Source organism: Triticum dicoccoides, chromosome 2B (genome assembly GCF_002162155.2).
Source record: "Triticum dicoccoides isolate Atlit2015 ecotype Zavitan chromosome 2B, WEW_v2.0, whole genome shotgun sequence".
In the NCBI taxonomy this organism is placed as follows: Eukaryota; Viridiplantae; Streptophyta; class Magnoliopsida; order Poales; family Poaceae; genus Triticum; species Triticum dicoccoides.
This window is the reverse complement of record NC_041383.1, coordinates 121,932,100-121,943,101: the sequence shown is the minus strand read 5'-3', so window position 1 is coordinate 121,943,101 and position 11,002 is coordinate 121,932,100.

The window sequence follows — 11,002 nt, the reverse complement described above, 5'->3', positions numbered from 1 at the left end:
TAACCAATAGCGGAACCTGGATGCTCATACTGGCTCCTACATATTCTATGAAGATCTTTATCGGTCAAACCGCATAACAACATACGTTGTTCCCTTTGTCATCGGTATGTTACTTGCCCGAGATTCGATCGTCGGTATCCAATACCTAGTTCAATCTCGTTACCGGCAAGTCTCTTTACTCGTTCTGTAACACATCATCTTATAACTAACTCATTAGTTACAATGCTTGCAAGGCTTAGGTGATGAGTATTACCGAGAGGGCCTAGAGATACCTCTCCGACAATCGGAGTGACAAAACCTAATCTCGAATTATGCCAACCCAACATGTACCTTCGGAAACACCTGTAGAGCACCTTTATAATCACCCAGTTACGTTGTGATGTTTGGTAGCACACAAAGTGTTCTTCCGGTAAACGGGAGTTGCACAATCTCATAGTTGCAGGAACTTTGTATAAGTCATGAAGAAAGCAATAGCAACATACTAAACGATCAATTGCTAGGCTAACGGAATGGGTCATGTCAATCACATCATTCTCCCAATGATGTGATCCCATTAATCAAATGACAACACATGTCTATAGTTAGGAAACATAACCATCTTTGATTAATGAGCTAGTCAAGTAGAGGCATACTAGTGACTTTATGTTTGTCTATGTATTCACACGTGTATCATGTTTCCGGTTAATACATTTCTAGCATGAATAATAAACATTTATCATGATATGAGGAAATAAATAATAACTTTATTATTGCCTCTAGGGCATATTTCCTTCAGTCTCCCACTTGCACTAGAGTCAATAATCTAGTTCACATCGCCATGTGATTTAACACCAATATTCATATCTGTATATGATTAACACCCATAGTTCACATCGTCATGTGACCAACACCCAAAGGGTTTACTAGAGTCAATAATCTAGTTCACATTGCAATGTGATTAACACCCAAAGATTACTAAGGTGTGATCATGTTTTGCTCGTGAGAGAAGCTTAGTCAACGGGTCTGTCATATTCAGAGCCGTATGTATTTTGTAAATATTCTATGTCTTCAATGCTCTGCATGGAGCTACTCTAGCTAATTGCTCCCACTTTCAATATGTATCCAGATTGAGACTTAGAGTCTTGTATCGTTGTAACTTTTACGACGAGCTCTTTTATCACTTCCATTATCGAGAAATATTTTCTTAGTCCTCACTAAGGATATTCTTGACCGCTGTCCAGTGATCTACTCTTAGATCAAAATTGTACTCCCTTGTCAAACTCAGAGCAAGGTATACAATAGGTCTGGTTCACAGCATAGCATACTTTATAGAACCTATGACTGAGGCATAGGGAATGACTTTTCATTCTCTTTCTATTTTCTGCAATGGTCGGGTCTTGAGTCTTACTCAACTTCACACCTTGTAACACATGCAAGAACTCCTTCTTTGACTGTTCCATTTTGAACTATTTCAAAAATTTATCAAGGTATGTACTCATTTAAAAATCTTATCAAGCGTCTTGATCTATCTATATAGATCTTGATGCTCAATGTGTAAGCAGCTTCACCGAGGTCTTGCTTTGAAAAACTCTTATTCAAGTATCCTTTCATGCTATCCAGAATTTCCATATCATTTCCAATTAACAATATGTCATCCACATATAATATTAGAAATGCTACAGAGCTCCCACTCACTTTCTTGTAAATACAGGCTTCACCGCAAGTCTGTATAAAACTATATGCTTTGATCAACTTATCAACGCGTATATTCCAACTCCGAGATGCTTGCACCAGTCCATAGATGGATTGCTGGAGCTTGCATATTTTGTTAGCACCTTTAGGATTGACAAAACCTTCTGGTTGCATCATATACAACTCTTCTTTAAGAAAACCATTAAGGAATGTAGTTTTGACATCCATTTGCCAGATTTCATAAAATATGGCAATTGCTAACATGATTCGGACAGACTTAAGCATCGATATGAGTGAGAAAATCTCATCGTATTCAACACCTTGAACTTGTCGAAAACCTTTTTGTAACAAGTCGAGCTTTGTAGATAGTAACACTACTATCAGTGTCCGTCTTCCTCTTGAAGATCCATTTATTTAACATGGCTTGCTGATCATCGAGCAAGTCAATCAAAGTCCATACTTTGTTCTCATACATGGATCATATCTCTGATTTTATGGCCTCAAGCCATTTCGCGGAATCTGGGCTCATCATCGCTTCCTCATAGTTCGTAGGTTCATCATGGTCTAGTAACATGACTTCCAGAACAGTATTACTGTACTACTCTGGTGTGGACTGTACTTTGGAAGACCTACGAGGTTCTGTAGTAACTTGATCAGAAGTTTCATGATCATCATCATTAGCTTCCTCACTAATTGGTGTAGGAATCACTGGAACTAATTTCAGTGATGAACTATTTTCCAATTCAGGAGAAGGTACAATTACCTTATCAAGTTCTACTTTCCTCCCACTTACTTCTTTCGAGAGAAACTCCTTCTCTAGAAAGGATCCATTTTTAGCAACGAATATCTTGCCTTCGGATTTGTGATAGAAGGTGTACCCAATAGTTACTTTTGGGTATTCTATGAAGACGCACTTCTCCAATTTGGGTTTGAGCTTATCAGGATGAAACTTTTTCACATAAGCATCGCAACCCCAAACTTTAAGAAACGACAACTTAGGTTTACTGCTAAACCACGGTGTCGTCTCAACGGATTTAGATGGTGCCCTTTTAACGTGAATGCAGTTGTCTCTAATGCATAACCCCAAAACAATAGTGGTAAATCAGTAAGAGACATCATATATCGCACCATATCCAATAAAGTACGGTTACGACGTTCGGACACACCATAATGTTGTGGTGTTCCAGGTGGCGTGAGCTGTGAAACTATTCCACATTGTTTTAATTGAAGGCCAAACTCGTTACTCAAATATTCGTCTCCGCGATCAGATCGCAGAAACTTTATTTTCTTGTTACGATGATTTTTCCACTTCACTCTGAAATTCTTTGAACCTTTCAACTATTTCAGACTTATGTTTCATCAAGTAGATATACTCATATCTGCTCAATTCATCTTGTGAAGGTCAGAAAATAACGATACCCGCCACGAGCATCAACACTCATTGGACCGTATACATCGGTATGTATTATTTCCATCAAGTCACTAGCTCGTTCCATTGTTCCGAAGAACGGAGTTTTTAGTCATCTTGCCCAAAAGGCACGGTTCGCAAGCATCAAATGATTCATAACCAAGTGATTCCGAAAATCCATCTTTATGGAGTTTCTTCATGCGCTTTACACCGATATGACCCAAACGGCAGTGCCACAAATAAGTTGCACTATCATTATTAACTTTGCATCTTTTGGCATCAATATTATGAATATGTGTATCACTACGATCGAGATCCAACAAACTATGTTCATTGGGTGTATGACCATCGAAGGTCTTATTCATGTAGACAGAATAACAATTTATTCTCTAACTTTAAATGAATAATTGTATCGCAATAAACATGATCAAATCATATTCATGCTCAACGCATACGCCAAATAACATTTATTTAGGTTTAACACTAATCCTGAAAGTATAGGGAGTGTGCGATGATGATCATATCAATCTTGGAACTACTTCAAACACTCATCGTCACTTTCCCTTCAACTAGTCTCTGTTTATTCTGTAACTCCTGTTTCGAGTTACTAATCTTAGTAACCGAACAAGTATCAAATACTCAGGGGCTACTATAAACACTAGTAAGGTACACATCAATAATCTGTATATCAAATATACCCTTGTTCACTCTGCCATCCTTCTTATTCACCAAATATTCAGGGTATTTCTGTTTCCAATGACCATTTCCTTTGCAGTGTAAGCACTCAGTTTCAGGCTTTGGTTCAGCTTTGGGCTTCCTCATGGGAGTGACAACTTGCTTGTCATTCTTAGTTGAAGTTCCCTTTCTTTCCCTTTGCCTTTTTCTTGAAACTAGTGGTCTTGTCAATCATCAACACTTGATGCTCTTTTCTTGATTTCTACCTTCGTCGATTTCAGCACCACGAAGAGCTCGGGAATCGTTTTCGTCATCCCTTGCATTATAGTTCATCACGAAGTTCCAGTAACTTGGAAATGGTGACTAGAGAACACTGCCAATCACTATCTTATCTGGAAGATTAACTCCCACTTGATTCAAGCGATTGTAGTACTCAGACAATCTAAGTACTTGCTCACTAGTTGAGCGATTCTCCTCCATCTTTTAGCTATAGAACTTGTTGGAGACTTCATATCTCTCAACTCGGGTATTTGCTTGAAATATTAACTTCAACTCCTGGAACATCTCATATGGTCCATGACATTCAAAACGTCTTTGAAGTCCCGATTCTAAGCTGTTAAGCATGGTGCACTAAACTATCAAGTAGTCATCATACTGAGCTAGCCAAACGTTCATAACGTCTGCATCTGCTCCTGCAATAGGTCTGTCACCTAGCGGTGCATTAAGGACATAATTCTTCTGTGCAGCAATGAGGATAAACCTCCGATCACGGATCCAATCCGCATCATTGCTACTAACATTTTTCAACACAATTTTCTCTAGGAACATATCAAAATAAACATATGAAAGCAACAATGCAAGCTATTGATCTACAACATAATTTGCAAAATACTACCAGGACTAAGTTCATGATAAATTTAAGTTCAATTAATCATATTACTCAAGAACTCCCACTTAGACAGACATCTCTCTAGTCATCTAAGTGATCACGTGATCCAAATCAACTAAACCATAACCGATCATCACGTGAGATGGAGTAGTTTTCAATGGTGAACATCACTATGTTGATCATATCTACTATATGATTCACACTCGACCTTTCGGTCTCCGTGTTCCGAGGCCATATCTGCATATGCTAGGCTCGTCAAGTTTAACCTGAGTATTCTGCGTGTGCAAAACTGGCTTGCACCCGTTGTAGATGGACGTAGAGCTTATCACACCCGATCATCACGTGGTGTCTGGGCATGACGAACTTTGGCAACGGTGCATACTCAGGGAGAACACTTCTTGATAATTTTAGTGAGAGATCATCTTAAAATGCTACCATGAATCAAAGCAAGATAAGATGCATAAAGGATAAACATCACATGCAATCAATATAAGTGATATGATATGGCCATCATCATCTTGTGCTTGTGATCTCCATCTTTGAAGCACCGTCATGATCACCATCGTCACCGGCGCGACACCTTGATCTCCATCGTAGCATCGTTGTCGTCTCGCCAATTATTGCTTCTACGACTATCGCTACCGCTTAGTGATAAAGTAAAGCAATTACAGGGCGTTTGCATTTCATACAATAAAGCGACAACCATATGGCTCCTGCCAGTTGCCGATAACTTCGGTTACAAAACATGATCATCTCATACAATAAAATATAGCATCACGTCTTGACCATATCACATCACAACATGCCCTGCAAAAACAAGTTAGACGTCCTCTACTTTGTTGTTGCAAATTTTACGTGGCTGCTACGGGCTTTTAGCAAGAACCGTTCTTACCTACGCATAAAAACAACAATGATAGTTTGTCAAGTTGGTGCTGTTTTAACCTTCGCAAGGACCGGGCGTAGCCACACTCGATTCAGCTAAAGTGAGATAGACAGACACCCGCCAGCCACCTTTAAGCACGAGTGCTCATAACAGTGAAACCAGTCTCGCGTAAGCGTATGCGTAATGTCGGTCCGGGCCGCTTCATCTCACAATACCGCCGAACCAAAGTATGACATGCTGGTAAGCAGTATGACTTGTATCGCCCACAACTCACTTGTGTTCTACTCGTGCATATAACATCAACGCATAAAACCTAGGCTCTGATACCACTGTTGGGGAACGTAGTAATTTCAAAAAATTTCCTACACACACGCAAGATCATGGTGATGCATAGCAACGAGAGGGGAGAGTGTTCGTCCACGTACCCTCGTAGACCGTAAGTGGAAGCGTTATGACAACACGGTTGATGTAGTCGTACGTCTTCACGATCCGACCGATCCAAGCACCGAACGTACGTCACCTTCGAGTTTCAGCACATGTTCAGCTCGATGACGATCCCCGTGCTCTGATCCAGCAAAGCTTCAGGGATGAGTTCCATCAGTACGACGGCGTGGTGACGATGATGATGTTCTACCGGCGCAGGGCTTCGCCTAAACTCCGCGACGATATGACCGAGGTGGAATATGGTGGAGGGGGGCACCGCACACGGCTAAGGAACGATCCGTAGATCAACTTGTGTGTCATGGGGTGCCCCCCTGCCCCCGTATATAAAGGAGAGAGGGGGGAGGTGCGGCCGGCCTAGGAGGGGGCGCGCCAAGGGGAGTCCTACTCCCACCGGGAGTAGGACTCCCTCCTTCCTTGTTGGAGTAGGAGAAGGGGGGAAAGAGGGGGAGAGGAGGAAGGAAAGGGGGGCTGCACCCCTTGTCCAATTCGGACCAGAGGGGGGCTGCGCACCTCCTTCCTTTCGGCCTCTCTCCTCTATTCCCGTATGGCCCAATAAGGCCCATATACTCTCCGGCGAATTCCCGTAACTCTCGGGTACTCCGAAAAATACCCGAATCACTCGGAACCTTTCCGAACTCTGAATATAGTCGTCCAATATATCGATCTTTACGTCTCGACCATTTCGAGACTCCTCGTCATGTCCCCGATCTCATCCGGGACTCCAAACTCCTTCGGTACATAAAAACTCATAAACTCATAATATAACTGTCATCGAAACCTTAAGCGTGCGGATCCTACGGGTTCGAGAACAATGTAGACATGACCTAGAACTATTCTTGGTCAATAACCAATAGCGGAACCTGGATTCTCATATTGGCTCCTACATATTCTACGAAGATCTTTATCGGTCAAACCGCATAACAACATACGTTGTTCCCTTTGTCATCGGTATGATACTTGCCCGAGATTCGATCATCGGTATCCAATACCTAGTTCAATATCGTTACCGGCAAGTCTCTTTAATCGTTCTGTAACACATCATCTTATAACTAACTCATTAGTTACAATGCTTGCAAGGCTTAGGTGATGAGTATTACCGAGAGGGCCCAGAGATACCTCTCCGACTATCGGAGTGACAAAACCTAATCTCGAATTATGCCAACCCAACATGTACCTTCGGAAACACCTGTAGAGCACCTTTATAATCACCCAGTTACGTTGTGACGTTTGGTAGCACACAAAGTGTTCTTCCGGTAAACGGGAGTTGCACAATCTCATAGTTGCAGGAACTTTGTATAAGTCATGAAGAAAGCAATAGCAACATACTGAATGATCAATTGCTAGGCTAACGGAATGGGTCATGTCAATCACATCATTCTCCCAATGATGTGATCCCATTAATCAAATGACAACACATGTCTATAGTTAGGAAACATAACCATCTTTCATTAATGAGCTAGTCAAGTAGAGGCATACTAGTGACTTTATGTTTGTCTATGTATTCACACGTGTATCATGTTTCCGGTTAATACATTTCTAGCATGAATAATAAACATTTATCATGATATGAGGAAATAAATAATAACTTTATTATTGCCTCTAGGGCATATTTCCTTCTGTGGGCTCATAAAATTGAGGTACTGCTGGGTGTCCTTGAACTGAAGGGTTCGTGTCGGACACGGACATGCACTACATCAGGTTAACTTAACAAGGCTATCAAAACGGTTTTGGGCCTTATGGAAAAGAAGGTTGGGAGCCGGGGTATGAGATACCTTCCCAACCGACAGGAGTCGTATAGAGATGTGATTAGCAAGGAGTTGCTTACCTGATAGGTATGTTGGCTAGCAGTGATGCTAAAGCTCACTAGTCGCATGCGCTAGTCGGATCCTGAATCACCGAGAGTTTGCGGAGGGATGCTGACTTCAGTGGGAGTATTTATGTTTAGGCTAGAATTACTCTACATAAACACATTGCTTAGTGATTGCATATTTTCTGTTATAGATCAATGGCACCACCTGCTCAACCCAACTTTGCATTGGAATCAATTCTGGAAAAGGATAAACTGAATGGAACAAACTTTACCACCTGGTATAGAAATTTGAGAATTGTTCTCAAGCACGATAAAAAGGAACATGTTCTAGAGGATCCACTTCCAGAGGAACCTGCCAATAATGCTAATGCCACCACTAAGAATGCCTACCAGAAACTTGTTGATGAATCAATGGAGATCAGCTGTCTGATGCTGGCTTGTATGGAGCCTGATTTGCAACAGCATTTCGAAAATGTTGAGGCTTACGATATGATCAAGAGTCTCAAGAGCATGTTTCAGACACAGGCTAGGACCGAAAGGTTCAACGTGTGGCGATCCTTGATGGATTGCAAGCTGAAGGAAGGTGATCCACTGAGCCCGCATGTGATCAAGATGATCAGATATGTGCAAGCTTTGGATCATTTGGGCTTCCCGCTCTTGGATGAGCTTGCTACTGATGCTGTTCTGGGTTCTCTTCCGCCTAGCTATGGGACGTTCATCTCGAACTATCATATGCATGGCATGGATAAGAAGCTCACTGAATTGCATGGGATGCTCAAGGTGGCAGAGCAAGATATTAAGAAAGGCACGCATCAAGTGTTGATGGTGCAGAAATCGGCTAAGTTCAAGAAGAGTTGGTCCAAGAAAAAGGCTAAGGCAAAGGGCATGGAGACGGTAACCTCCGCCGCTGCGCCGAAGTCTGGGCCGGACTCAAAGACCATTTGCTTTCATTGCAAGGAAACTGGTCACTGGAAGAGGAACTATAGCAAGTGGCTTGCAGAGCATGGTAAGAAGGCCGGAAATGCTTCTTCAGGCAAAGGTACACTTGTTGCATGTTATAGACATTTACCTTGCTGACATACCTAGTAGCTCTTGGGTATTTGATACCGGATCGGTTGTTCATATTTGGAACTCGATGCAGGGGCTGGTAAGATCTAGGCGTGTGGCACAAGGGGAGATTGACATCAGGGTCAGCAACAAAGCAAGAGTTGCTGCGTTGGATGTCGGCATGATGCAGCTCCAGCTTCCTTTCGGATTCATTATGGAATTGAATAATTGTTATTACATTCCTGCACGTAGTCGGAACATTATTTCTGCCTCATGTTTGATGAGTCAGAGTTATGAATTCAATTTAAAGGACAATGGTTGTTCGATATTTTTGAATGGTATGTTCGACGACTATGCACCCATTGTTGATGGGCTATTTATATTGAATCTAGAACATGAACCGGTCTATAATGTGAATGTCAAGAGGCATAAGCCTAATGAGATAAATCCGACATACTTCTGGCATTGCCGGCTTGGACACATTAGTCTGAAACGCATGAAGAAGCTCCATGATGATGGGCTGCTAACTTCGTCCGACTTTGAGTCGTTCATGACATGTGAATCATGCTTGCTCGGCAAGATGACTAAGTCTCCTTTCGCAAAGAGTTGCGAGAGGGCGTCTGAGCTATTGGAGCTTATACATTGTGGTCCAATGAGCACAACTGCCAGAGGTGGCTATCAGTACTTCATGACTTTCACCGATGACCTGAGTAGATATGGATATATCTATTTGATGAGGCACAAGTCGGAAACTTTTGAAAAGTTCAAAGAGTTTCAGAACGAGGTTGAGAATCAGCTCGGCAAGACTATAAAGCTTCTACGATCTGATCGTGGAGGTGAGTACATGAGCCAGGAGTTTGATGATCATCTGAAAAGTCGAGGTATAGTACCTCAGCTCACACCTCCGAGTACGCCACAGAGAAACGGCGTGTCAGAACGGAGGAATAGAACCTTGTTGGAGATGGTCCAGTCTATGATGAGCAAATCAGATTTACCCTTGTCATTTTGGGGATACGCTCTAGAAACTGTAGCTTTCACAGTTAACAGAGTATCATCAAAATCCGTAGACAAGACACCACATGAGATGTGGACCGGGAAGAGTCCCAATTTGTCTTTTCTAAAGATTTGGGGTTGTGAAGCATTTGTCAAGCAACTTATGTCAAACAAGCTTACACCCAAGTCGGATAAATGCATATTCGTGGGATATCCGAGGGAAACCTTGGGATATAGCTTCTACAATTGGGAAGAGAACAAAGTGTTTGTTGCTCGGAACGGGGTTTTCCTTGAGAAAGAGTTTCTCAGTCGGGAGGCCAGTGGGAGGACGGTCCGACTCAAAGAAATTCGAGAACCACTCGGGGATGGCTTGGCTGGTGATGAGATCATACCAGAGTCAGTCAGGGAACCCGTAGTGGAAGCGGTACCAGAACCACGGAGGTCGGAAAGATTGCGCAAAGTGCGTGATGTATTGTTGCTAGAAAGCGACGAGCCGGCCACGTATGTGGAAGCGATGGTGAGCCCAGATTCCAAGGCATGGCTGGAGGCCATGAGATCCGAGTTAAAGTCCATGGATGAGAATCAAGTCTGGGACTTGGTTGATCCGCCACCTGGCGTAACAGCCATTGGTTGCAAATGGGTCTTTAAGAAGAAAACTGATGTGGATGGAAATGTTCAGATCCACAAAGCACGGCTTGTCGCTAAGGGTTATGGACAAGTTCAAGGAATTGACTATGACGAGACTTACTCGCCGGTAGCGATGCTGAAATCGGTGAGGATCGTACTAGCTAGAGCTGCATATTTCGATTACGAGATATGGCAGATGGATGTCAAAACGGCTTTCCTTCATGGAAATTTAACCGAGGACGTGTATATGATACAACCCGAGGGTTTTGTTGATCCGACTAGCACTAGTAAGGTATACAAGCTCAAGAGATCCATTTATGGGTTGAGGCAAGCATCTCGGAGTTGGAACATTCATTTTGGTGAGGTCGTCACTGGTCTCGGTTTCATCAAAAGCGAAGATGACTCTTGTTTATACAAGAAGTTAAGTGGGAGCTCGATATTGTTTTTGATCTTGTATGTGGATGACATACTACTGATCGGAAATGATGTTTCGATGCTGAACTCGGTCAAGGAATCATTGAATGGCAAGTTTTCAACGAAGGACCTCGGTGAAGC